The sequence below is a fragment of the Phyllobates terribilis genome, unplaced genomic scaffold (assembly GCF_046119375.1).
Source record: "Phyllobates terribilis strain yellow unplaced genomic scaffold, ASM4611937v1 Scaffold_5__5_contigs__length_657084704, whole genome shotgun sequence".
Classification (NCBI taxonomy): domain Eukaryota; kingdom Metazoa; phylum Chordata; class Amphibia; order Anura; family Dendrobatidae; genus Phyllobates; species Phyllobates terribilis.
Window position 1 is genome coordinate 410,856,607 of NW_027362765.1, and position 10,700 is coordinate 410,867,306.

The following is a 10,700-nucleotide window of genomic DNA, read 5'->3' on the forward strand; positions in this document are numbered from 1 at the left end:
AATACTATGGGGAACCGATACAAACGTATGGCTGATAGGAGGAGAGTGTCTGGTCCGGACCTAAGTGTGAACGATCGGGTATGGTTGTCTACCAGGAATATTAAACTTAAGGTTCCCTCCTGGAAACTGGGTCCCAGGTTCATCGGGCCGTACAGAATCAGTTCTATTATTAATCCGGTGGCATTCCGTCTTGACCTCCCCCCTACGTTTAAAATTCACAACGTGTTCCACAGATCGTTGCTTAAGAGGTATGTGGCGCCGGTGGTACCGTCACCTTTACCTCCCCCTCCAGTGGTGGTCAATGGTAACTTGGAGTTCCAGGTATCAAGGGTCATCGATTCACGTTTTAATCGTCGGTCCCTTCAGTACCTGGTTCATTGGAAAGGGTATGGTCCTGAGGAGAGGATGTGGGTTCCTGCGTCGGATATTAACGCAGACCGATTAGTTCGGGCCTTCCACACGACTCACCCGGATAAACCTGGCCCTGAGGGTCCGGAGGCCCCTCGTAGAAGGGGGGGTACTGTCACGGGTGTGTCGCCACGAAGATCGTCACGATTACACAGCCTGACTTCTCGCAGCTGACTTTTTGGTGCTTTGTGTTTTCGGCAGTGAGGGAGTTAATTCTCTCTCTCTCTGTGCTAGACGAGGTCCAGCCTCGCCCAGCTGCAATCAATGCTGCTGTAGTGAGTCTCCTTCAAATGCCTGCTGGTCTGTTTGGGAAGTGTCGGTGAAAGCATTTCATACAGACTTACAGAGCGGATCGTGGTATTTGGAGTTTCTGAGATAAGTGTATTTGGAGTGTATTTTCCCTTCCTCGCTTTATCATTTATCTCCTTTCCCGTTCGTGTTCCCTCTGTTGTAGTTGTGTAGTTTTTGTATGCAAGGTGGTTTTGGTTTTTCCCTTGTACTGTCTCGTTCGTCTAAGTACTGTGTGTGGGCATATTATTACTTGTCCTCTTTTGTTGTGATCGGGGTCCTTCTCAGGACTAGATTACTTAGGTGCAGGGATCCTCAGGAGGTAGGGGTTACGCTGGCGGCCTGGACCTCTGTACCTTTAACAGTACCTCCAGGTTGAGGGATTAGTCAGGGCCCCAGCTTAGGGTCAGCTTAGGCCCCCTACCTCCAGTATACAGAGACAGCGTGACAGTCCCATAGTATTGCTTATGCCTTGCAAGCAAAAGCTGCCAAAAATAAGGACGGAGGAACTTGCAGTGCTGGCACCCTGGTGGTATAGTGGTGGTGGAGGCTGAGGATAAGGAGAAGAAGATAAAACAGCCGAAACGAGGAAGCGTATACCCATGTGTGGGTGTGAAGCGGTGCCTGTGAATACACCTCCCGAAATAACACAGTGGATTTGACTTTATGTTACTCTGCTGTCATTTGGTGGTGATGAGAAGTCTGGCCCAATCCAGCCCTTGTTCATTTTAATAAGGGTCAGCTTGTCAGCATTGTCAGTTGACAGGCGAGTGCGCTTATCAGATATAATTCCCCCAGCGGCACTAAAAACACGCTCCGATAACACGCTAGCGGCAGGGCAGGCCAGGACCTCCAAGGCGTACAGAGCGAGTTCATTCCAAGTGTCCAGCTTGGATACCCAATAATTAAAAGGCACAGAGGAATCACGGAGGATGCTGGTACGGTCGGCAAGGTACTCCCTCACCATCTTTTGAAACTTTCCACTCCTTGTGAGAGTACCCAGCGCCTCAGGGCCTGTAAGCTGGGCGGGTATCTGAAAACTGTCCCAGAACATTGACAGTGTTGCCCTGCCTCTGCTGGATTGGAGTTGCATCTCTCTCGCCTGTACGCCTTGGTTGGGCAACGAACTGTGACCTCTGCCGCTAGCGTGTTCAGATGGGAATTTTTTTAAGAGTTCGGCAGCAAGGGCGTTCTGGTACTGCCCCATTTTTGTAGACCTCTCCACCTCAGGAATAAGAGAGTGAAAGTTCTCCTTGTAGCGGGGGTCTACAAGTGTCACCAACCAGTAATGACTGTCACCCAACATTTTGACAACGCGAGGGTCACGGATAAGGCAGCGTAACATAAAGTCAGCCATGCGTGCCAGTCTGGTAACGGGCAAGATTTCCGTATCCTCACCAAGATGACGACTGACCATGCTCTCCTCCTCCTCCTCTTCCTCCTCCCCCCTGTCCTCAGGCCACCCACGCTGAACCGACGGTATGACACTTGTACAGGTACTACCGTCTACAATGCATGATAGCAGCTCCTGTTCTTCCTCCTCCTCCTCCTCCTCCTCTCCCTCATTGTCCCCCAATGCACGTTGGGATGAGATGAGGCTGGGCTGTGTGTAATCGCCCGCTATGGCTTCTTGATCCATCTCATCATACTCTGGCTGCAATGCCTCCTCTTTAATTCTCTGCAGAGAGCGTTGCAAAAGACAGACAAGTGGGATGCTGACACTAATGATGGCGTCATTGCCACTCACCATCTTGGTGGCCTCCTCAAAGTTTGTCAGGATGGTACATATGTCAGACATCCAGGTCCACTCCTGAGGTCTTATGTGTGGAGTCTGACCTGAATATCGACGGCCTTGTTGCAGCTGGTACTCCACAACTGCTCTCTTCTGCTCACAAATCCTTTGCAACATGTGGAGGGTAGAGTTCCAACATGTGGGGACATCACACACCAGTCGGTGTGCCGGAAGCTGCAAACGCTGCTGCAACACAGCAAGGGTGGCGGAAGCTGTAGCCGACTTGCGAAAATGAGCAGACAGGCGGTGTACTTTCACGAGCAGATCTGGCAACTCGGGGTACGATTTAAGAAACCGCTGAACCACGAGGTTAAGCACATGAGCCAGGCATGGTACGTGTGTGATCTCACCTCGCCTCAGAGCCGCCACCAGCTTACGGCCATTGTCACACACGACCATGCCGGGATGTAGGTTCAGCGGTCTCAGCCACAGATCTGCCTGCTCTTTCACAGCTGTCCACAACTCACAAGCAGTGTGAGGTTTATTACCTAAGCTTATGAGTTTCAGCACAGCCTGTTGCCGCTTGGCGGAGGCAGTACTGCAATGCTTCCAGCTTGTAACTGATGTGGTGATATCTGAGATGGAGGCTGAACATGAGGAGGAGGAGGATGCGCAGGAGCTGTACACTGTGGGGGCAACTCTGACTGACATAGGGCCCGCAATCCTCGGTGTGGGGAGGATGTGTTCCGTCCCAAGGTCCGACTGGGTCCAGGCTTCCACTATGTTTACCCAGTGTGCCGTTAGAGAGATGTACCGTCCCTGGCCACAACCACTTGTCCACGTGTCCGTTGTCAGGTGGACTCTCCCAGTAACTGCGTTGTTGAGGGCACGGCAGATGCTTTGGGACACGTGCTTGTTTAGTGCGGGGATGGCACACCGGGCAAAATAGTGTCGGCTGGGGACCGAGTACCGGGGGACGGCCACCGCCATAAGATTGCGGAAGGATTCCGTCTCCACCAGCCTAAAAGGCAGCATTTCCAACGCAAGCAGTCGTGAAATGTGCGAATTTAGGACTGTGGCCTGTGGGGCGTTAGCTGCGAATTTCCGCTTTCGTTCAAAGGTCTGGGATATGGACAATTGAATGCTGCGGTGGGACGTGGACGTGGACGTTGATGCTGTTTCTTGAGAAACTGCCATAACAAGTGAAGACTGAGAGGAGGGGGCATCTTTACATGCAGTATGGACAGGGGATTGCCTTGCACACACAACAGGGGGTTCTATTGCACGCACAACCGTGGAAGAAGCAGTGGTGACACCCGCTGACACTGGTCGTGGACCCTGGGTTTCGCCCCACAAAGTCAGGTGCTTTGCTGCCATGTGCCTGATCATGCTGGTGGTGGTCAGGCTGGTAGTTTTGTCACCCCTGCTGATGCTGGCATGGCAGGTGGAACATATGGCCTTTTTGGGGTTATCAGCAGAGTCTTTAAAAAAATTCCAGACTCTGGAAGACCTACCGCTTGTACTGACAACGTCCCTCGTGTTGGTGTTACGGGGAACGGTTGCCTGCCTTCTGTCTGCGGCCACCACACTGCTTCTTCCTGCCTGTTGGGGTACTCTGCCTCCCTCCCCCTGTGTGCTGCTGGCCTCACTCTGCATGTCCTCCTTCCACGTTGGGTCAGTTACTAGATCATCCACCACCTCCTCCTCTTCCACTTGCGCACCACGATCCTCCTCCTCACTTCCTGGCAATTGTGTCTCGTCATCGTCCACCTCTTGTGACAGATTGCCAACGTCGACTTCCTGTGGCCGTGGCTGTTCAAATATTTGGACATCGCAACATGGGATCTCCTCTTCCACCACTTCAAGCGTATCAGGCGAGGGGCCCAAATATGGAAATGGACCAGTGAACAGCTCTTCAGAGTGTCCAAGTGTGGGATCACTTGCTGTCTGACGAAAATCGGCATGGTGGGAGGAAGGAGCATCAGGGTGAGGAGGAGTATGCGGTCGAGACTCACGGCTACTAAGAGTTGACCGTGTGGAAGACAGACCGGAGGTCGTGGTGCCCAGGTAACTGGAAGTATTATCTGCTATCCAATTAATAACCTGTTCACACTGATCAGTTCTCAATACTGGTGTTGTTCTGTGCTTCCCTAGTAATTCGGTCAAGAAGTGGGAGCGAGAAGATGTGGCTGTTGGTTGTGGCACATTTTCACCTTGGCCACGGCCCCGTCCTCTGCACGAACCATCACCAGAACGTCCACTTCCACGTACCTTGCCACGCGCCTTGCCCATTGTAAATGAAGTAAAATAGCTTACACTTGCACTATCAATGGAAAAAGGGTAATAAAGAGTAGATTAGAACCGTGGAAGAGGAAAACCACAGTTATTGTTTACTGGGGTATACCACACTTTTTTAAATAGAGATATTTGCGGCTGAACAGTGAGCGACACACTCAAACTGCTTTTTTTTAGATACCAAAGGCCCAAAACTGGATAGTACAGCGATTTGACCCGTGGAACTGCGAAACCACACTGGGATGTCGGGCCTACACAAGACTATTTTCAACAGATATATTTTTGTGTCACAACAGTCAGGAGACACTACTGTTTTTCTTTACGGAAAAAACTACCAAAAGCTGAATAATAGAGATTTTTTACCGTGGGATGGCAAAACCACAGTTATTGTTTACTGGGGTATACCACACTTTTTTAAATAGAGATATTTGCGGCTGAACAGTGAGCGACACACTCAAACTGCTTTTTTTATAGATACCAAAAGCCCAAAACTGGATAGTACAGCGATTTGACCCATGGAGCTGCGAAACCACACTGGGATGTCGGGCCTACACAAGACTATTTTCAACAGATATATTTTTGTGTCACAACAGTCAGGAGACACTACTGTTTTTCTTTACGGAAAAAACTACCAAAAGCTGAATAATAGAGATTTTTTACCATGGGATGGCAAAACCACAGTTATTGTTTACTGGGGTATACCACACTTTTTTAAATAGAGATATTTGCGGCTGAACAGTGAGCGACACACTCAAACTGCTTTTTTTTTAGATACCAAAGGCCAAAACTGGATAGTACAGCAATTTGACCCGTGGAACTGCGAAACCACACTGGGATGTCGGGCCTACACAAGACTATTTTCAACAGATATATTTTTGTGTCACAACAGTCAGGAGACACTACTGTTTTTCTTTACGGAAAAAACTACCAAAAGCTGAATAATAGAGATTTTTTACCGTGGGATGGCAAAACCACAGTTATTGTTTACTGGGGTATACCACACTTTTTTAAATAGAGATATTTGCGGCTGAACAGTGAGCGACACACTCAAACTGCTTTTTTTATAGATACCAAAAGCCCAAAACTGGATAGTACAGCGATTTGACCCATGGAGCTGCGAAACCACACTGGGATGTCGGGCCTACACAAGACTATTTTCAACAGATATATTTTTGTGTCACAACAGTCAGGAGACACTACTGTTTTTCTTTACGGAAAAAACTACCAAAAGCTGAATAATAGAGATTTTTTACCATGGGATGGCAAAACCACAGTTATTGTTTACTGGGGTATACCACACTTTTTTAAATAGAGATATTTGCGGCTGAACAGTGAGCGACACACTCAAACTGCTTTTTTTTTAGATACCAAAGGCCCAAAACTGGATAGTACAGCAATTTGACCCGTGGAACTGCGAAACCACACTGGGATGTCGGGCCTACACAAGACTATTTTCAACAGATATATTTTTGTGTCACAACAGTCAGGAGACACTACTGTTTTTCTTTACGGAAAAAACTACCAAAAGCTGAATAATAGAGATTTTTTACCGTGGGATGGCAAAACCACAGTTATTGTTTACTGGGGTATACCACACTTTTTTAAATAGAGATATTTGCGGCTGAACAGTGAGCGACACACTCAAACTGCTTTTTTTATAGATACCAAAAGCCCAAAACTGGATAGTACAGCGATTTGACCCATGGAGCTGCGAAACCACACTGGGATGTCGGGCCTACACAAGACTATTTTCAACAGATATATTTTTGTGTACAACAGTCAGGAGACACAACTGTTTTTCTTTACGGAAAAAACTACCAAAAGCTGAATAATAGAGATTTTTTTACCGTGGGATGGCAAAACCACAGTTATTGTTTACTGGGGTATACCACACTTTTTTAAATAGAGATATTTGCGGCTGAACAGTGAGCGACACACTTAAACTGCTTTTTTTTTAGATACCAAAGGCCCAAAACTGGATAGTACATCGATTTGACCTGTGGAACTGCGAAACCACACTGGGATGTCGGGCCTACACAAGACTATTTTCAACAGATATATTTTTGTGTCACAACAGTCAGGAGACACTACTGTTTTTCTTTACGGAAAAAAACTATCAAAAGCTGAATAATAGAGATTTTTTACCGTGGGATGGCAAAACCACAGTTATTGTTTACAGGGGTATACCACACTTTTTAAATAGAGATATTTGCGGCTGAACAGTGAGCGACACACTCAAACTGCTTTTTTTTTAGATACCAAAGGCCCAAAACTGGATAGTACAGCGATTTGACCCATGGAACTGCGAAACTACACTGGGATGTCGGGCCTACACAAGACTATTTTCAACAGATATATTTTTGTGTACAACAGTCAGGAGACACAACTGTTTTTCTTTACGGAAAAAACTACCAAAAGCTGAATAATAGAGATTTTTTTACCGTGGGATGGCAAAACCACAGTTATTGTTTACTGGGGTATACCACACTTTTTTAAATAGAGATATTTGCGGCTGAACAGTGAGCGACACACTTAACCTGCTTTTTTTTTAGATACCAAAGGCCCAAAACTGGATAGTACAGCGATTTGACCCGTGGAACTGCGAAACCACACTGGGATGTCGGGCCTACACAAGACTATTTTCAACAGATATATTTTTGTGTCACAACAGTCAGGAGACACTACTGTTTTTCTTTACGGAAAAAAACTATCAAAAGCTGAATAATAGAGATTTTTTACCGTGGGATGGCAAAACCACAGTTATTGTTTACAGGGGTATACCACACTTTTTAAATAGAGATATTTGCGGCTGAACACTGAGCGACACACTCAAACTGCTTTTTTTTTAGATACCAAAGGCCCAAAACTGGATAGTACAGCGATTTGACCCATGGAACTGCGAAACTACACTGGGATGTCGGGCCTACACAAGACTATTTTCAACAGATATATTTTTGTGTCACAACAGTCAGGAGACACTACTGTTATTCTTTACGGAAAAAACTACCAAAAGCTGAATAATAGAGATTTTTTACCGTGGGATGGCAAAACCACAGTTATTGTTTACTGGGGTATACCACACTTTTTTAAATACAGATATTTGCGGCTGAACAGTGAGCGACACACTGAAACTGCTTTTTTTTTTAGATACCAAAGGCCCAAAACTGGATAGTACAGCGATTTGACCCGTGGAACTGCGAAACCACACTGGGATGTCGGGCCTACACAAGACTATTTTCAACAGATATATTTTTGTGTCACAACAGTCAGGAGACACTACTGTTTTTCTTTACGGAAAAAACTACCAAAAGCTGAATAATAGAGATTTTTTACCGTGGGATGGCAAAACCACAGTTATTGTTTACAGGGGTATACCACACTTTTTAAATAGAGATATTTGCAGCTGAACAGTGAGCGACACACTTAAACTGCTTTTTTTTTAGATACCAAAGGCCCAAAACTGGATAGTACAGCGATTTGACCCGTGGAACTGCGAAACCACACTGGGATGTCGGGCCTACACAAGACTATTTTCAACAGATATATTTTTGTGTCACAACAGTCAGGAGACACTACTGTTTTTCTTTACAGAAAAAACTACCAAAAGCTGAATAATAGAGATTTTTTACCGTGGGATGGCAAAACCACAGTTATTGTTTACAGGGGTATACCACACTTTTTAAATAGAGATATTTGCGGCTGAACAGTGAGCGACACACTCAAACTGCTTTTTTTTATAGATACCAAAAGCCCAAAACTGGATAGTACAGCGATTTGACCCATGGAGCTGCGAAACCACACTGGGATGTCGGGCCTACACAAGACTATTTTCAACAGATATATTTTTGTGTCACAACAGTCAGGAGACACTACTGTTTTTCTTTACGGAAAAAACTACCAAAAGCTGAATAATAGAGATTTTTTACCATGGGATGGCAAAACCACAGTTATTGTTTACTGGGGTATACCACACTTTTTTAAATAGAGATATTTGCGGCTGAACAGTGAGCGACACACTCAAACTGCTTTTTTTTTAGATACCAAAGGCCCAAAACTGGATAGTACAGCAATTTGACCCGTGGAACTGCGAAACCACACTGGGATGTCGGGCCTACACAAGACTATTTTCAACAGATATATTTTTGTGTCACAACAGTCAGGAGACACTACTGTTTTTCTTTACGGAAAAAAATACCAAAAGCTGAATAATAGAGATTTTTTACCGTGGGATGGCAAAACCACAGTTATTGTTTACAGGGGTATACCACACTTTTTAAATAGAGATATTTGCGGCTGAACAGTGAGCGACACACTCAAACTGCTTTTTTTTTAGATACCAAAGGCCCAAAACTGGATAGTACAGCGATTTGACCCATGGAACTGCGAAACCACACTGGGATGTCGGGCCTACACAAGACTATTTTCAACAGATATATTTTTGTGTCACAACAGTCAGGAGACACTACTGTTTTTCTTTACGGAAAAAACTACCAAAAGCTGAATAATAGAGATTTTTTACCGTGGGATGGCAAAACCACAGTTATTGTTTACAGGGGTATACCACACTTTTTAAATAGAGATATTTGCGGCTGAACAGTGAGCGACACACTCAAACTGCTTTTTTTTAGATACCAAAGGCCCAAAACTGGATAGTACAGCGATTTGACCCATGGAACTGCGAAACTACACTGGGATGTCGGGCCTACACAAGACTATTTTCAACAGATATATTTTTGTGTCACAACAGTCAGGAGACACTACTGTTTTTCTTTACGGAAAAAACTACCAAAAGCTGAATAATAGAGATTTTTTACCGTGGGATGGCAAAACCACAGTTATTGTTTACTGGGGTATACCACACTTTTTTAAATTGAGATATTTGCGGCTGAACAGTGAGCGACACACTCAAACTGCTTTTTTTTAGATACCAAAGGCCCAAAACTGGATAGTACAGCGATTTGACCCGTGGAACTGCGAAACCACACTGGGATGTCGGGCCTACACAAGACTATTTTCAACAGATATATTTTTGTGTCACAACAGTCAGGAGACACTACTGTTTTTCTTTACGGAAAAAACTACCAAAAGCTGAATAATAGAGATTTTTTACCATGGGATGGCAAAACCACAGTTATTGTTTACTGGGGTATACCACACTTTTTTAAATAGAGATATTTGCGGCTGAACAGTGAGCGACACACTCAAACTGCTTTTTTTTTAGATACCAAAGGCCCAAAACTGGATAGTACAGCAATTTGACCCGTGGAACTGTGAAACCACACTGGGATGTCGGGCCTACACAAGACTATTTTCAACAGATATATTTTTGTGTCACAACAGTCAGGAGACACTACTGTTTTTCTTTACGGAAAAAAATACCAAAAGCTGAATAATAGAGATTTTTTACCGTGGGATGGCAAAACCACAGTTATTGTTTACAGGGGTATACCACACTTTTTAAATAGAGATATTTGCGGCTGAACAGTGAGCGACACACTCAAACTGCTTTTTTTTTAGATACCAAAGGCCCAAAACTGGATAGTACAGCGATTTGACCCATGGAACTGCGAAACCACACTGGGATGTCGGGCCTACACAAGACTATTTTCAACAGATATATTTTTGTGTCACAACAGTCAGGAGACACTACTGTTTTTCTTTACGGAAAAAACTACCAAAAGCTGAATAATAGAGATTTTTTACCGTGGGATGGCAAAACCACAGTTATTGTTTACAGGGGTATACCACACTTTTTAAATAGAGATATTTGCGGCTGAACAGTGAGCGACACACTCAAACTGCTTTTTTTTTAGATACCAAAGGCCCAAAACTGGATAGTACAGCGATTTGACCCATGGAACTGCGAAACTACACTGGGATGTCGGGCCTACACAAGACTATTTTCAACAGATATATTTTTGTGTCACAACAGTCAGGAGACACTACTGTTTTTCTTTACGGAAAAAACTACCAAAAG